Below are 16238 nucleotides of genomic sequence, written 5' to 3' on the forward strand. Positions count from 1 at the left end.
TTCTAGTCAGCTGTTACAGGGGGAAATCACCATCATTTTCAGAAGGTTTTTGAAGAATTTTATTTTCCCTTTAGATGTTTTGGTCAACCAGATTAAGAGGAAGAAAGGAATATGTCAATGCTTTCAACCAAGAGAAGTTGGACCCTACTTATTTTGACTGAGGAAATGAGTCATTTTGCAGCTATTTAGGTTTCTAGAGTCTAAAAATAGTCTTTTTTAATGCATTTATGTTCTGTAAGGGTTAAAAGTAGGAGTTCAGCAAAAGTGAAGAGAGCAGCTGAATAAAAACAGTTTAATTTGAGAATACAGATAGAAAATAGAAAAAGAAGAAAGAGAGATTATTATTCTAATACCCTATCACTATGCCTAAATTTCCTAATACTATCTAAAATTTCTAATAATCTACCTCTGTCTTCTGAGGACAGTTTCTTCTTGCATGGCAAACACCAGGCCTACTCTAAAGTACTCTATAAATGATTCACTAACTACCTAACTTCCTAAATAATGGACAGTCACCACCTACTCACTCCTTCAATCACTTTTTATCACCCAACTGTTAGTAGCCAACTGCTAGTAGTCCTTGCCTCAGAGACAGACCTCCTGCTCTCTCTCCAGATCCAGAGGCAAAAGCCCTGGACCATCCTTGTCTCCCTGGTAATGGAATCTTCAGCTCTGGCTCACTGACTCCTGTCAGTTCTGATCTACTTAGAAACCCTCTTCTCTTGCCTCTTAAGGAAACAGAGGGAAAGATTAAGAAAATCCCCTTAACAGCTCACAGTACCTTGTGGATAAAACCATCCTAGCTAAAGTGGCTGGGCTGCTGTCAGAAGGATCTATCTTTCTGGTTCAAATCTGGATTCAGACACTTACTAGCCATGTGATCCTGAGCAAGTCACACTCAGTTTTTTTTTTCATTTGTAAAAAAGAGTTGGAGAAGGAAATGGCAAACCACTCTAATATCCTTGCCAAGAAAACTAAAATAAAGGGGTCACAGAGAGTCAGAAACAACTGAAATACAACTGAACAAAAAAAAAAAAAAAAAAACCCTATCTTTGGACCTAATCTCTCTATGAAGACAGAGTTTCCATAGCACAGACTTTTTATTGGATAAGTGTAAAAGTCACATAATTCTGTGACTTTAATAAAATATTCTCTCTTCCAATATCCTTTGTTTTAAATGACATATGGTATTCACTAAAATTGTGCCTGGTGAATTCTCTCACATGATAAGATTTTCAGGTCATTTGAGGGTCAGAATTAAAATGGTTCTAGAAAAAGATTATTTGGATTCAGTGGGTATAATAATATTTATTTATTCATGGCTTCCCATGTGTAGAACACCATATTTATAGCTAGCACTGAGAGGTTTCTAAGAATGGCTTCAGGGTTTCTTGAATACTTCCTTTTTTCTCTCTTTTTTCCCCACCAACATTTATACATTTATTAAACATTTACATATTATTAAACAAGCTTTCACTGAATACTACAAACCTAACAGTGCTAGAGACAAGAGGTGGAGAAAGAGATACACACAGATAAGAGATATACTGAAAATAAACAAATAATTCAAGGCAAACATTGAAATAATATATTTAAATAATACATTAGGGTCAACCAAGTGGCTCAGTGGATAATCTTAGAATCAGGAAGATTCATCTTCCTGAGTTCAAACCTGGATTCAGATACTTTCACATTGGGTGAACCTGGGCAAGTCACTTAACTCTATTTGCTTCAGTTTCCTCATCTGTAAAATGAAATGGAAAAGGAAAAGGAAAAGAGAGGAGAGGAGAGGAGAGGAGAGGAGAGGAGAGACAGAGAGACAGAGAGACAGAGAGAGACAGAGACAGAGAAAGGAAGGAACGAAGGAACGAAGGTAGAAGAAAATACAATGCTGGAAATGTCAGGTTAGATGGAATAGGATAGGTAGGATCAATAAGATGGTAACTGAGGGAAAAGGAACTAGAATACATTAGAATGGGGTGGGGGATATGCTGATTATACTTTCAAATTTAATTCACATTATTAGTATTTTCTCCATCACTTCCTTAGATTGGACAAACAAAATAATGAATTTAAAAACTGGCTGGAGTTTTCAAGCTTACAAGGTTGTGAACCTGGATAACTAGAAAACTGGCACTTCCATCTGTAAAAACAGTGATATTTGGAGAAGAGTTGGGTTTGGGGAAAAAGTACTTTGAGTTACATTTTTGACATGTTAGGTTGGATAAGTTTAAGTTTGATATGCCTGTGGGATATTCCATCAGATATAGATTGATATGAGGTTAACCTATAGGGGAATATTTTGAGTTGATTTCCAATCAATGAAGTTATAAAATTTTGGGACAATAAACATTAAACATTATGTGCCAATTGATAATATAGGACTGGAATTCAGGAGAGTTATCAAGTCTAAATGTATAAATATGAGAATTATCTGCATGAATCTATCAATCAATATAATTTTATTGTGTCTACTATGTGCTATGTGCTAAGTGCTAGAAACAACTGAAATCATGTAATCTTATAAGCTCAACATAGCAGAAAGTATGGAGCTAAAAGAAAAGACTGAACCTCCTGGGATGTAGAATAATCCAGCAAAAAGACTGAAAAGGCAAAATCATATATAGGAGAATCAAGAAGGAACAAGGTCACTAAAGCCAATGGAGGAAATAATATTTTTAATACTAACCTAAGAGTGATCAAAGCTGACCATTTCAAGAATTCCCTGAGGGAAGCTAGAAGGTGAAATATTTGGGATAAAGAGGACCTTTCCTGGTGTCTCTCAAATTGCCAGAAGTAGATGGCTTCCTACTGTTGCTTGTATAAGGACAATATTAATTTTCATGCTTTTCATGGGAAGAGGTAGGCAGGGTAGATACAATTATTCCCATTTTACAGGTAAACAGACTGAAGCCCATAGAGGTTTTATTTGAAATAGTAGACTTCCCATGTTAACAGGGCTCTTAGGCATTATTCTTTAATTCCTAATCTGCATTTATATTCTGTAATTAATGAAATGCAATGATGATATTCTGTTATTGTCTTTTTTAACGATCCCTTATGAGAGCAGCCTAAGTGGAGAGAATCTCTAGACTCTCAACTGATATTGTAAGACTATTCATCATCCTGGAGGGTTATATTAAATATTTAATCTACTAGAGGCAAAGATTTCAGAAGGAACTATCATTTTTCAGCTTTTCAAATATTTGGGGAAAATCACCTTTTGCCTGAAACATCACACACCTGGTCCCAAACCTGAAGAATTTTTTGACCTTCTGGAAAGTTTCTGAAAAGTCTTCCCAGTCAGTTGTGAGTGATCCAGATGTGAAGGGAAATAAAATTTCTCTCAGGTGACTCCAAAATCATAAACTTTTCTGCTTCAGTCACTTAAACACACGAATTTTCACGCTTTCAATTTATCATGTGCTATGTGAGAAATACATGTCCCAAGTGCATTCTGTGTGTCTAGCATCATATGAGGAAATTTGTTTTTAAAATAACTAAATGCTTAAAAATAACAGACCACAAGCAGCAATTGATTTTTCTTCCTTACAGAAAGGTGCTTGGCATTGCTCCTTGTGTTCTGAGGAATCGCAAGAAATTTTATTTGCAAAGGATCAAGAAAGTTTTCTATATATTCTGGATATAGAGGTATTTATGTGAATTGTCCCACTTAGCATGCTACATTACGCAAAATAACTGAATAATTGTTTAATCCTTCATTTCTCTGTCTACAGAGGCAAAACCTAAAAATAAAATTCTCCCTAATGTTGTGAATGTCAGTCTTGTAAATGTCTTGGTCTAAGTGGACTAAGGGATCTGCCTGTGTTTTCCCATATATCCTAAATGGAACCTAGGAGGCAAGAGAGTGAAAAACAATTCCCCAGAGTATAGCTGGGGCCTTTGCATCATGTCACATGAGCTTTTCTTTCCTTTAGTGTAGCTTTTCTTTCTCAGGTGCCAAGTTTTTCAAATGGGTAGCTGATGAAAAGACGCATTGAACTGTTGCCAGTTCCATAGCCACCAGCTTTCCCAGAGGACTATCTCCATAGGTTAGCTTTCTCCCTGATTTTTAAATATAATCTTTGCCAGTATGGTCACATTACTTGTTCACACTAGTTTATTAAGTTGTTCACAGGTCAAAAATTTGGCTACTTGATCTATTCCTATAAAATTCCTGGAATATAATTTAAAGAAAAACATCTATTTTCCACAGGTATGCAACTCTGAAATGGCACTTTTAGATTTTTAGAAACTTAACTTTCTTCCTCTGGTAATAAAACTATTCGTACTGGATTTTCTAGGGAGGGCAGGATTAAAAGTTAAAAAATTTGGAAGTAGAGGCTGGTTTAGTTATTCAATAAAGTCAATACTCGATCATCCATGCCAGATTGATCGATCTTACTTTTCTATATCCAAACACTTTAGCATATGAATCTTCATTTCATTCTCTTATGAGCACTTCAGGGGGCGCGGATAGATAGAGCAGGTATTACCTCCCTACCATGAATGAAAGCACGAATTCAAAGAAGTTAAATGGCCCCAAGTCACCGGGCTATTAAGGCGATGACGACCTAGGATCTAAAGCCGCCTTTCCGTTCTCCTCATCTAGAGCTCTCCTCATTAAACTACATTATCTCCGTGCACAAGAATGACTCAAATGTAAACTGAAGGCTCCCTCTCTGCATAAAACGCAACTATTTTATGGCTCCATCACGAAAGCATAGTTTAATTAGAATATTAAACTATGTATATGTGCACGAGGGTGCGTGGGAATGTGAACCAGGAGCCAGTTTTGTTTTGTTTTTTTTTTCCCCACCTCCGAGAACTCGGGTCTCATATTAACAGGCATCGAGGGACAGAGAGAGCCCTGGGAATCCTGAAAGGAGTTTAGCTATACCTCCTGTACGCGTCTCTCCCCCATTCTTACATCAACACTCAGTATACCAAATAGGTATCAGGTGGGAAGCCCTTATTCCACTGGCCCTAGAAAACACGAAGGCGCCCCTGAACAAGCACGGAAACAGGCAACACTCAACATATCTTCTTAGGCTCCTCCCAAGAAAGTGAAGACACAGAATTCATGTTTCCCACGTGTCTCGGACCTGCCCTGTCTAAGCGACTGGGCGCTATCCCGGAAGCGCGTCTTGGCTCCCCTTGGCTGGGGTCATTCAGCTGCCGGGCGCCCCTCTGGGGAAGAGCCTCAGGAAGCACGTGGTTAAGAGGCCGCGGCGAGTGCCTGACTTACACACTCGTGACGTCTCCAAGGTTGGGACCTCGAGAGCAGAAGCCTGGCCTTGGCCATTTCTCCCTGTGCTTGATAGGGAAAACGCAGGAAACCTCTCTGGCTCGCTGGGGCAAACCCTGGCTGCTTGCTAGCATTTTCTGCCCCCGGGGAAGGGGAAAATGTTCTCTCTCTTCTTCCCCCCCACACCCCGAGGGCATGGATTGTGCTTAGAGATCCCAGAATTCATTCTCCAGGGCCTCAGCGATAGTGGGGAAGCAGCCCCAGCTTGGGGTGTGCGGGGAGTTCCCCGGTCCTCTCAGCCTCCAAGGCAATGCTCTTCTGTCCAAGGCCTCCTAGAAGTGTCGGAAAGCACACACCTAATAGGTATGTGTGTATCAAAAGCAGACAGAAAAATCTTTAGAAATGTGCTAGGAAGCGTGATCTGCTCTTCCTTTTCTAGCTGTTTCATGAAGCAGGCCGGTCTTTTTAAGTAACTGGGCCTCGCCCCCCCAGGAGGGAGGTGGAGGGTGGAGAAAAAGTATAAAAGTGAGTGGGGGAAGCCATAGATGGTGGGCTAAGAGGAGCTCACCTGAACTCTCCCAAATTCCCCTCTAAACAACTTTAAAGTAACGCTTCAAGTGAATTCTGGTCTGGCAGAAGGAAGAAAAGGGCTGAGTAAGCCAATTTTCTATCAAAGGAAAACAAGGTTGGCTGGAGCCCGTGTCCTCATATGGGCCCCAGGAGACCCGCACTGGCAGTGCATGCATGGGCAGAGAGGTCAGACAAGAGGCCAGAAGAGGATTAAAAGGGACCCTTCCTTGGCACTGGGTGCGGACTCTGCTGAGTGACCCATACAAAGCTCAGGAGAGAAGCAGCCCTTGTGCACTGGCCATGGCGACCCTGATGGAGGAGGAACCCTGGTCACCGTTTTTTGGGCAGAGGGGAGTGCTTGTGGGCCCACACAGCAACCCTGTGTGGGTCTGGGGGGAGAGGGGCACCCTCACTTGCCTGAGTTGCATTTACAGAGCCCAATGGAGCCATAGCACCAGTGGCCACAAGGCAAGGGGGAGGGGGCCTAGCCACAGTGGGGTAGAGGATGCAGAGGAGAGCTTGTGGAAGGGGCAATGCAGAGCACAGGCAGGACAAGAAGGACCACACCTCTTCTTGGATTATACCACCTTGGAAGAAGTGAAAACTTTCAAACCCCAGGAACTAACTCTGAAAACTGCCATACAAAAGATGTGAAACTTGGGAAAGTTTCTCCTCCCACCATCGGAGCAGAGCCAAAAATGAAGAAAAAGCCCAGGAAAATGAACAAACAGTAACAACGATAAAAGAACCCTGACAACATACTACAGCAACAGGGAAGATCAAGACACAAATTCAGAAGAACCTAAATCAAAGCAGCTATATGCAAAACCTGAAAGAAAAAGACTAATTAGACACAAGCCCCCAAAGAATTCCTAGAAGAACTCAAAAAGGAGTTTGAAAATCAAATATGGGACATAGAGGGAAAATTGGGAAAATAAATGAGAGTGATGTAAGAAAATTATTGAAAAGATAATTAACAGTTTGCTAAAAGGGGCACAAAAATAATGAAGAAAATAACACTTTAAAAAACACAATTGGCCAAATGGTAAGAGAAACACAAACATGCACTAAAGAGAAGAAATTCTTTAAAAAGAGAATTGGCCAAATGGAAAAAAATACAAAAACTCACTTTAGAAAATAATTTCTTAAAAATTAGAATTGGGCAAGTGAAATCTGAAAATTCCTTGAGACATCAAGAAACAAAAAAAAAATCAAAAGAATGAAAAAATAGAAGAAAATGTGAAATAATTCTTGAAAAAACAACTGACCTGGAAAATAAATTGAGGAGAAATAATTCAAGAATTATTGGATTATCTGAAAACCACAATCAAAAAGAGAACATGGACATAATATTTCAAGACATTATCAAGGAAACTTGTTCTGATGTCCTAGAACCAGAAGGTAACATAGAAATTGAAAGAACTTACCAATCATTTCCTAAGAGATCCCAAAAAGAAAACTTCAAGAATGCTATAGCTAAATCCCAGAGCTAACAGATCCAGGAGAAAATAATGCAGACAGAAGGAAAAAATTCTAATATCATAACCCCAAATCTAGCAACTTCTATGTTAAAGAATAAGAAGGCTTGGAATGATATTCTAGAAGAGTAAAGCGCTAGGGTTACAACCAAGAAAAACCTACCCAGCAAAACTGAATGTAATCCCTCCAGGTGAAAAAATGTGTATTTAATGAAATAGTGGACTTTTCATGCATTCATAATGAAAAGACCAGTTGAATAGAAAATTTGACCTTCAGATACAAGACTCAAGAGAAGAGCAAAAAAAAGATAAAAATGAAAGAGAAATCACAAGGGATTTAGTAATGTCAAATTGTTTACATTCTTATGTGAGAAGATGATATTTGTAACTCCTAAGAACCTTATCAATATTAGGGCAATGAGAGGTATACATAGACAAAGGGCATGGGAGTGAATTGATTATGATGAGATGATTTTAAAAATTTAAATTAAAGGATCAAAAAGAGGAATGCATGGGGAGAAGGGGGAAGGAAGTGAAATAATTAGGGAAATTATCTCTCATAAAAAAGGCATGGGGAGAGGAAAATGGGTTGGGGTGACAGGCAATGCCTGAACTTTGCTCTCATCAGAATTAGCTAAAGGAATACATACATGCAGTGGGATATAGAAATCTATCTTACTCTACAGCAATGATTCCCAAAGTGGACACCACTGCCGTCTGGTGGGTGCTGCAGCAATCCAGGAAAGCGGTGATGGCCACAAGTGCATTTATCTTTCCTATTAATTGCTATTAAAATTTTTAAAAATTAATTTCCAGGGGTGCTAAGTAATTTTTTTCTAGAAAGGGGGTGGTAGGCCAAAAAAGTTTGGGAACCACTGCTCTAGAGGGAAGAAGGAGGGAAAGGGGCTTGCAGAAAAGAGAGCCGGACTGATAGAAGGGAGGGGAGATTAAGGTATGCAGTGGTCAGAACCAAAACAACCTTCTGAGGAGAGACAAGGTTAAAAAAAAAAAAAAGAGGACATAAAATGTATAATTTTGATTACATGAAATTAAAAAGGTTTTACACAAACAAAACCAAAGCAGTCAAGATTATAAAGAAAGCAGGAAACTGGGCATTGGGGTGGTATTTTATAGCAAATTTCTCTGATAAAGACCTCATTTTTCAACTATATAGAGAAATGAACCAAATTTATATTTACATTTCATTACTCAGTTGATAAATAGTCAAAGGATATGAATAGGCAATTTTTGATAGAAATCAAAGCTATTTATAGTCACACAAAAAAGTACTCTAAATAACTATGGATTAGAGAAATGCAAATTAAAACAACTGATGTACCACTTCACACCTATAGACTAATAGGACAAAAAAGGAAAATGAATGGTGGAGGAAATGTAGAAAAATTGAGACACTAATGCACTCTTGTTGGAGTTGTGAACTGGCCTATTTTAGAAAACAATCTGGAATATGTCCAAAGGACTATAAAACTTTTTGACCGAAAAATATCCCTACTAGTTCTATATCCCAAAGAGCTCAAAGGAAAAGATCCTATGTATGCAAAAATGTTTATAGCAGCTCTTTGTGTGCAATTAGAAGTTGAAGAAATGCCTTTCAACTGGGAAATGGTTGAATAAATTGTGGTATATGGTTGTGATGGAATAATATTGGACTACAAAAAATGACCAGGATGGTTTCAGAAAAACCTGGGAAGACTTATATGAATCAATACAAAGTGAGAAGAGACAGAAGATCCCTGTATACAATAACAGCAATATTGTACTATAAGAATCTCTGAATGATTTAGCTCTTCTCAGCAAAACAATGACTACAAGAAAATTCCAAAGGACTTATGAAAAATTATTTCCACCTCCTGAGAAAGAACTGGTGGAGTCTAAATGCATATCAAGGCATAACTTTCATTTTTCTGGGTTTTTTTTTTTGTTCTCTGTTCTCTTTTGCTACATGGTTGATATGGAAATGTTTTGCGTAACTACGTATGTACAAGCCATATCAAAGTGCTTGTCTTCTCAAGGATGGAGGAAGGAGCCAATTTGGAACTCAAAAAATCTTGACATGTAATTGAGAATAAAAACATTTTTTTTAAGTGAGTGAAGTGTTCCTCCAGAGCCCCTAGATGCAGTGAAAAGTGATGATACAAATAAGAGACATACCATCTGGGTACTGGGGAAGAAGGGAGGAAAACAGTGATGCCACCAGGAATCTACCTTGGAGTTAACTTGGACCTAAGAGCACTTTCTGGTACAAGAAGCCGATGTTCTACAACACTGGAGGGACTGGTATTTTGTGTGATATCAGTGGCCGCAGGGACCATGTACAAAGCAAATTTTAAAATAGCCAAGGTATCTTTTGAGCGATAAACATACTCATAGATTCTTTCCATATGGACCTGTCATTGGAGGGCTGATCCCTTGAAAAATATAACAAGTACCATCTGCTGGGGGCAGAGAAAGGTAAAACTTCAAGGGGGTCAGGAATGAAACCTAAACTTGCCGGGAGCCAAGGACAGCTTCAGGATTAGCATGATGGAGGGGAGGTCTAGGAACCAGGCCTCAAAGAATGGCTATACCTGCTAGGATGAGCAGCAGGTGAAAGCCCCACACTGGGGAGGAACAACTCCTAAATGCTTCCTGCTGGAGAAATGGTATAAGGTGATACAGGTTTCTGGGCAGAGAATTTTCTGGTGAGCAACATCACTTTTTATAGAGGTTGGTTGTTATAAAATTGTTCATATTCTGTGTATTGTGGCTTGAACGTAACTCCATGGTACAGTGGACTCAGTGCTGGTCCTGGAGTCAGGAAGGATCTGAGCTCAAATGTGCCCTTCAGACGCATTAGTTTGACCTTGGTCAAGTCGCTTAGTTTCTGCTTGTTTCCTCAACTATAAAATTAGGATAATAAAACTACACCTGCCTCCCAGGGTTCTGGTGAGAATCAAATGAGATATCCATAAAAATGATTAGCTCAGTGCCAAGTGCCTAGGAGGCTGCTTATAAAATGCTAGTTCCCTTCCCAGCTTGTGAATCTCCGTTCTTATATAGGGGTTAGGGAGGGGGGCAGCCAAAGAAGAAAGGTGTCAGATGTTGTATATCCCAGGTCACCTGGGTAAGGCCTGAGCTGTCAAAAATAAATCTATCCAAGTGTATCTGATGGGCAGAAGCCCTACAGAACAGGAATAGATCAAGGACCTGTGATTTGGTCAGTGTGGCAATCAACAAAGATCATATTATTTAGCCATATTCATACATCTAGTAGGTTGAAAAAGCAGAATTTGAACCCAGGAATTTGTTTTTAAATTCAGCATTTTATCCAATATATACTGCCTTACTGGTAAGAATACATAGCTATGTATGTATATAAAAATAACTTTTTAAACAAGGCACTTTCATAAAAACGCCTAATGTTTATATAGCATTTTAGGGTTTACAAAGCACTCCCTTGACAAGAAACTTCTGAGATAGGCGAAGTGCTTAGTACAGTGTCTGGCACATAGTAGGTGATTAATAAATGCTTCCCCATCCCCTTTATCATCTGTCATGGAGAAAAATAAAGGCTTGGAGAGGTTAATTAACTTACAGTCAGTAAGTATTAAAGGCAGGAAAAATCAACTTCAGAACCTTGAATCCAAGTGTTGTGACTACTATTCTATTACAACCTGTCTTTTAGCTGAATAAAAATGCTATTAACAAAACTTACCAAATCGGCAAATGCACAATTAAAATCAGTAACTCAATAATGGTGATATAGAAATGGAAGGTAGGTGCATATTATTCTCATTTTATACATTTAGAAACTGAGGCAGACAACGGTTGTAACTTTTCAAGGATCATGGAGCTAGTTAATATCTAAAGAAGGGTTTGATTCATGTATTCCTAACACTATCAACTGAAAAAAATAATGAGTTGGTGGAATGCAAACATGTAAAACCTTTTTGGAGAAAAATCTGGAAGCATGCCATAAAAGTTTAAAAAAAAAATCATCCTTTGACTGCCCACCTCCCATAATACCATTGTTGGGAATATACCCTGAAGGTGCTATCAAAAATAAGCTCCAAAAAGGGAATATTTGCTCAAAAATGTTAATAACAGATGATTTGTCGTAAAAAAAAATCCCAGAACTATCCTATGTATACAATAATATAGGAATTGGTTAAATCATAATATATTAATAAATGGAATATTATACATAATGTAATTATTTTTAAATTCTCAAGTTGGATCTGTGACTCACTGATTTGGTTTGGATGTTCTTTCCAAAGAACACACATCACAACCCAGCCATGCCTACCCATTGTGCTCTTGTCCATCTTCATGCATAATGTGGCCAAGGAGGCCATCTAACAGGCTCAAGTCCTTCCTCACTTTCTGCTAGCATCCTGAGGATACCAGTGGAACACTTGGCTGTTTTTCTGTTCTCTCTGTCAGGTGACCAACATATCTTTTCTGTTTATCATACATATCCCTAGCACAGGTATGACTTCTATGAGTAATATTTAAAAATTTGTTAAGATCATTATGAAATAATGGGAAGTGGAAAGAGAATAACAAATTACACACTAATTATGACAATGAGAGGAACTGTGAATAATCAGGAATGGACAAAGAATTGTAATATAGATATGAAGGAGATGACTGAAAAGTTTTGATGATATTTTACATACTGAAATAAATTGAAATGAAAATGGTTACTAAACAAGTTTAATTAGTTATACTGAAGTTCAACATCAAAGCTATATAATAAAGCATTTTTTAATATCCCAACAAGAACTAGGTATGTGTCTTTTGCGCTCCAGGTTGTTTGTTCTTCCCATAATATCTGAAATACACAAATAAAATTACATAAATTATAAACACATAAAAGACAAGGCAATGTAAGATGAATAGTATAATCTACATGCAATAGGGCCCCCTTTCCCCAATTACTTTATATTTATCCTGTGTTTATATGTATGTTTATATACACATACATATTTGTCTCCCCCATTTTAATGTAAGTTCTTTTCAAGTAGACTTTTTTTGTTTTTTGGTTTTTTATATCTAGGTAGATATAGATATCACCAGAGTCTAGGCACAGTTCCTAGAATATAGTAGACACTTAATGCTACTTGGCTGAAATAAGGAGTGGATTACTCCTGGTGGGATGATAGGATCACAGATTTAGAGGCTGTATCTAGTCTAACTCCTCAATTTTACAGATGAAGAAAGGAGTCCAGAGAGGTTAAGTGACTTGCCATTTAAAGGGCATTTAAACCTTGAGTCTTTCTTGACTCTAAATTTTACAGATAAAGAAATGACTTCCAGAGTGATTAAGTAACTTGTCCTTTAAGGAGCAAGTCGGGCACTCTGAAGTAAATGGCATTTAAGTTGGGGCTTGAAGAATAAAGGATAACGGCTTTAAATAAGGAGAATTGAGGGGAAAGAAGTTATTCTTGTTATGAGCAAAGAAAGGTTCATGAGACACTCTTCTTTGGTACAAAGAAAGTTATCCCTCTTTGTGTAACCCAGCACCCCTAACTAAACAATTTTCTTTACCTGATTTTCTTTATGTCTAAAATTAAATTCTTTGACAATTAATGTCTATAAAAGTGAATTCTTCAGACTAAAAAAACACTATGGAATATTAATATATGTAACTATTCATTAGTATGTGTATATATTTGTATAGGTATATATATGTGTATATATATATGGGTGTGTGTGTGTGAGCATATATAAAAATAAATAAGTATATATTTGTTACAAGTGCTTTGGTGTTTTTTTCCCTTCAATAGGAGGTGAATGGGAAAGAGAGAAAATAAAAGCTTAAGTGAAAAAATACTAAGTATTAGCATAAAAATGGATTCTTCAGCAGGAGGTATTCTGTTGGAGAAAATTAATAAGACAAAAAAGTTGTATTACTATGTCATATAAAATATCAAAGCCTCAATAATATCTTTCAGCCTTAAATGAACAATTAGGCATTTCTTAACCACCGACTATGTGCCAGGTTTTGTTCAAGGCACTGGAGATACAAAAGTAATTTAATAATCCCAGTCTTTTATAATTGAGAAGCCTTCCTTACATATTTCATATTCATATTTCATTCTTATATCCATTTGTTTGTCAAAAACCTCTCCATTTTGCTCTACAATCTCACTCTTCCCACTACCCCTGCTTCTGCTCCTGCTCCTGCCCTCATTACCACCATCTTAGATCACTGCAGTAACGGCTTCACAAACCTTCCTGCTCCACTCTCTCCATTTATGCCAGGGACAGAATAATTGTCTCCTCACGTCGGTTCAAGCTAAAAATCTCTCAGTGACTGGTGCCTTCGGGGCAAACTTTTAGCTCCTTTGGCATTCAAGATCCCCCCTTGCCTGAAACCCCTGCTACCTAGAATTTTCTAGCCTCATTTCACCATCCATCTAAACCCAGCATTTTCTTCACTTTCCCCATTTCCTCCATTACCTTAAAACAAACAGACAAACAGATTTCAAATACACTCAACGCCCTAATAATGCCACATCAGAGTGGCTAGCAAGCTGTCTCTAAGTGGTTTAAGCCAAAGCTAGTTCGGGCGCAATTGAGAAAGGTACCGGCTGTGCTGAGACAGGAGGGCTCTCCGTCACTCCTTTTTCCATGGCCTCGGCCTGACTCTGCCAATGGGGGACAGGTAATTATGGAGGTCCAGGTGACACAGAAGGTATCCCCAAGAAGAAAAGCAGAAAACGGCTCCACTTAGCAAGAAGGGGAGGCCGAACTGTTCTTCGAATTCAAGTTTCTTTTTCTGGTGCTTCTGCCTTAGCACCGTTTGTTGAATGCTTCGAACAGAGAGGCGGCTCAGGGTGCTCCGGCCCAAGGCAAACATAGCTGAAAGGGTGGAAAAGACAACGTCAAGTAGGGACTGTGGCGGGGACCTATAACTCCCAGGCCCTCCCCCTTCTGAGAACTCAACGGCTACCCGGTGGTCTTTTCTACGCCGGCGCCGTCAGGGCAGCCACATGCGAAGGGGAAAACGGAAGTTCCGGGGTTCAAATGTCGACTCTGGCTGATTGAGGCACCTTGAGGGCATCTATAACATGGGGGCTATACTGGTGGCCCTTTAGGGCCCCTCTCCGAACATGGGCCCAGGGTCCTATGTCTGGAAGGTTCTCTTTGCCCATCTATTCTTTCGAGCCTCGATAACATGCCGTCTTCTAAAACCCTGAAACAGATTTCTTCATCCTCGTTGCTTCTTCTGCTTCTACCCGGAGCCGAAAGGCTAACAGACTTATGGACGCACCATTGTAGAGTCAAGCCATAAGCATTTATTAAATGCTGACTTAGAGATACAAGCTCTGGGAATAAGAGGAAGGCAGAGGCAGTCCCTACTCTCACGGAGCTCACAGACTACTGGGGAGAGTTTATATGCCCACGAATTGTGTGCAAACATGAAAAATACAGGATAAATAGGAGATCTTCCCAAGGGGAAGACACCAAAATTAAGGAAGAAAGGTTTTATGAAATGAGAAATCGAGTGTGTATTAAGAAGCTGACATATTCTTTGATGTGATGTTTTCACGGGGAAAATCACTGTGATGTTTTCTAATCAATTAGAGTCCTCTTTCTTATTTAAATTAAAAAAAATAAACTTGCTTTTATTATTTTTTAAACCAGGCCTGTGTTCTATGTAGGCAGTTCCCAGTCTTGAATTTTTTTTTTGGCAATTCACTTATGTACCTTCTCTGCAACTTATAGTCTTGGAAAGTTGGCTGGAGCATAGATGGGTCAAGTGAACTGATAAAGGCCAGTTTGTGCCAGAAGCCAGATCTGAACCTCACTCCTCATGCCTCTGAGGCCAGCTTCATCTACTTCACCATGCTTCCTCTCCTCTCTCTTATGTTATTTGAAAAGGGATCCCCGAGTGCCTTTGATATTTGTGTAGCCTCCAAAAGGGGTTTCTTCTATAGGAATTTGGTAAGATGCAGCCACTCTCCTCTGATATAATTTCTTAAGTATATTCCTGTACTAAGATGACTGAATCCAAATGTTCCACTGTTCTCTCACTGAGGAAAATAAATCATTATAAAACTGTTGGCAGCAATGTACTATTTTTGGTTGGTTGGTTCTGATTTTATCTACAAATGGTTTCAAGATGATCTTGCAAGATTTTGGTGGGTTCATTTTCGCTGGATCTTACATGTTTTATAAGGAGATATTGCTTATAGTCCACACTATTTGGCAAATGATCTAATACTCCAGGGCTCTTAACCTGGAGCCTGTGAAGAGATGTCAGAGTGTTTATGAACTTGGAAGGGGGGAAAAATTACATTTTTGTTTTCACTACCCTCTAATTTAAATTTAATTCTTTCCTTCAATTATGAATGCAAGAAAGAAAACATTATTATGAGAGGTCCAAAGGGGCTCTCACACTGCTAATGAGCTCTATGACCAAAAAAAAGTTAAAAATTGTTAAGAAAGTTAAGAGAGGTTAAGAACCTCTGTTCTTCATTATACACGGTAACAGCAATATTGTATGATGATCCACTGTAAAAGAGTTAGCTATCCACCTCCAGAGAAAGAACTGTTAGAGGGAGAATGCAGATCAAAGCAAACAGTTTTTTTTCACTCTAGTTTATTTGGGGTTTTGGTCTAATATGAGTATTCTCTTACAGTGATGAACAATATGGAAATATGCTTTGCATGATAATATATGTATAATCTAGATCAAATTGCTTACCAGCTTGGGGAAGGGGAAAAGAAGGGAGGGAGGGAAACATTTTGGATACTATAAACTTCAGAAAACTGAAAACAGAAAACAGAAAATTGTTATTACATGTAATTGGTAAAATAAATATCTTTACAAAAAACAGGAAGGAAGGAAGGAAGGAAGGAAGGAAGGAAGGAAGGAAGGAAGGAAGGAAGGAAGGAAGGAAGGAAGGAAGGAAGGAAGGAAGGGAGGGAGG

General features: G+C 38.6%; 1 long non-coding RNA gene across 1 annotated transcript in view; it reads right to left on the minus strand.

The window, feature by feature from the left end:
* Nucleotides 1-12016: 12016 nt before the first annotated feature.
* LOC123240557 overlaps nucleotides 12017-16238 on the minus strand; it is a 45511-nt gene continuing 41289 nt past the window's right edge. Inside the window, exons 2-3 of the long non-coding RNA XR_006505793.1 lie at nucleotides 13890-14163; nucleotides 12017-12130 (exon numbers count right to left, since the gene is read on the minus strand). This is a non-coding gene — a long non-coding RNA (uncharacterized LOC123240557). The remainder of the gene's footprint in view (nucleotides 12131-13889; nucleotides 14164-16238) is intronic.

The sequence above is a fragment of the Gracilinanus agilis genome, chromosome 3, assembly GCF_016433145.1.
Source record: "Gracilinanus agilis isolate LMUSP501 chromosome 3, AgileGrace, whole genome shotgun sequence".
In the NCBI taxonomy this organism is placed as follows: domain Eukaryota; kingdom Metazoa; phylum Chordata; class Mammalia; order Didelphimorphia; family Didelphidae; genus Gracilinanus; species Gracilinanus agilis.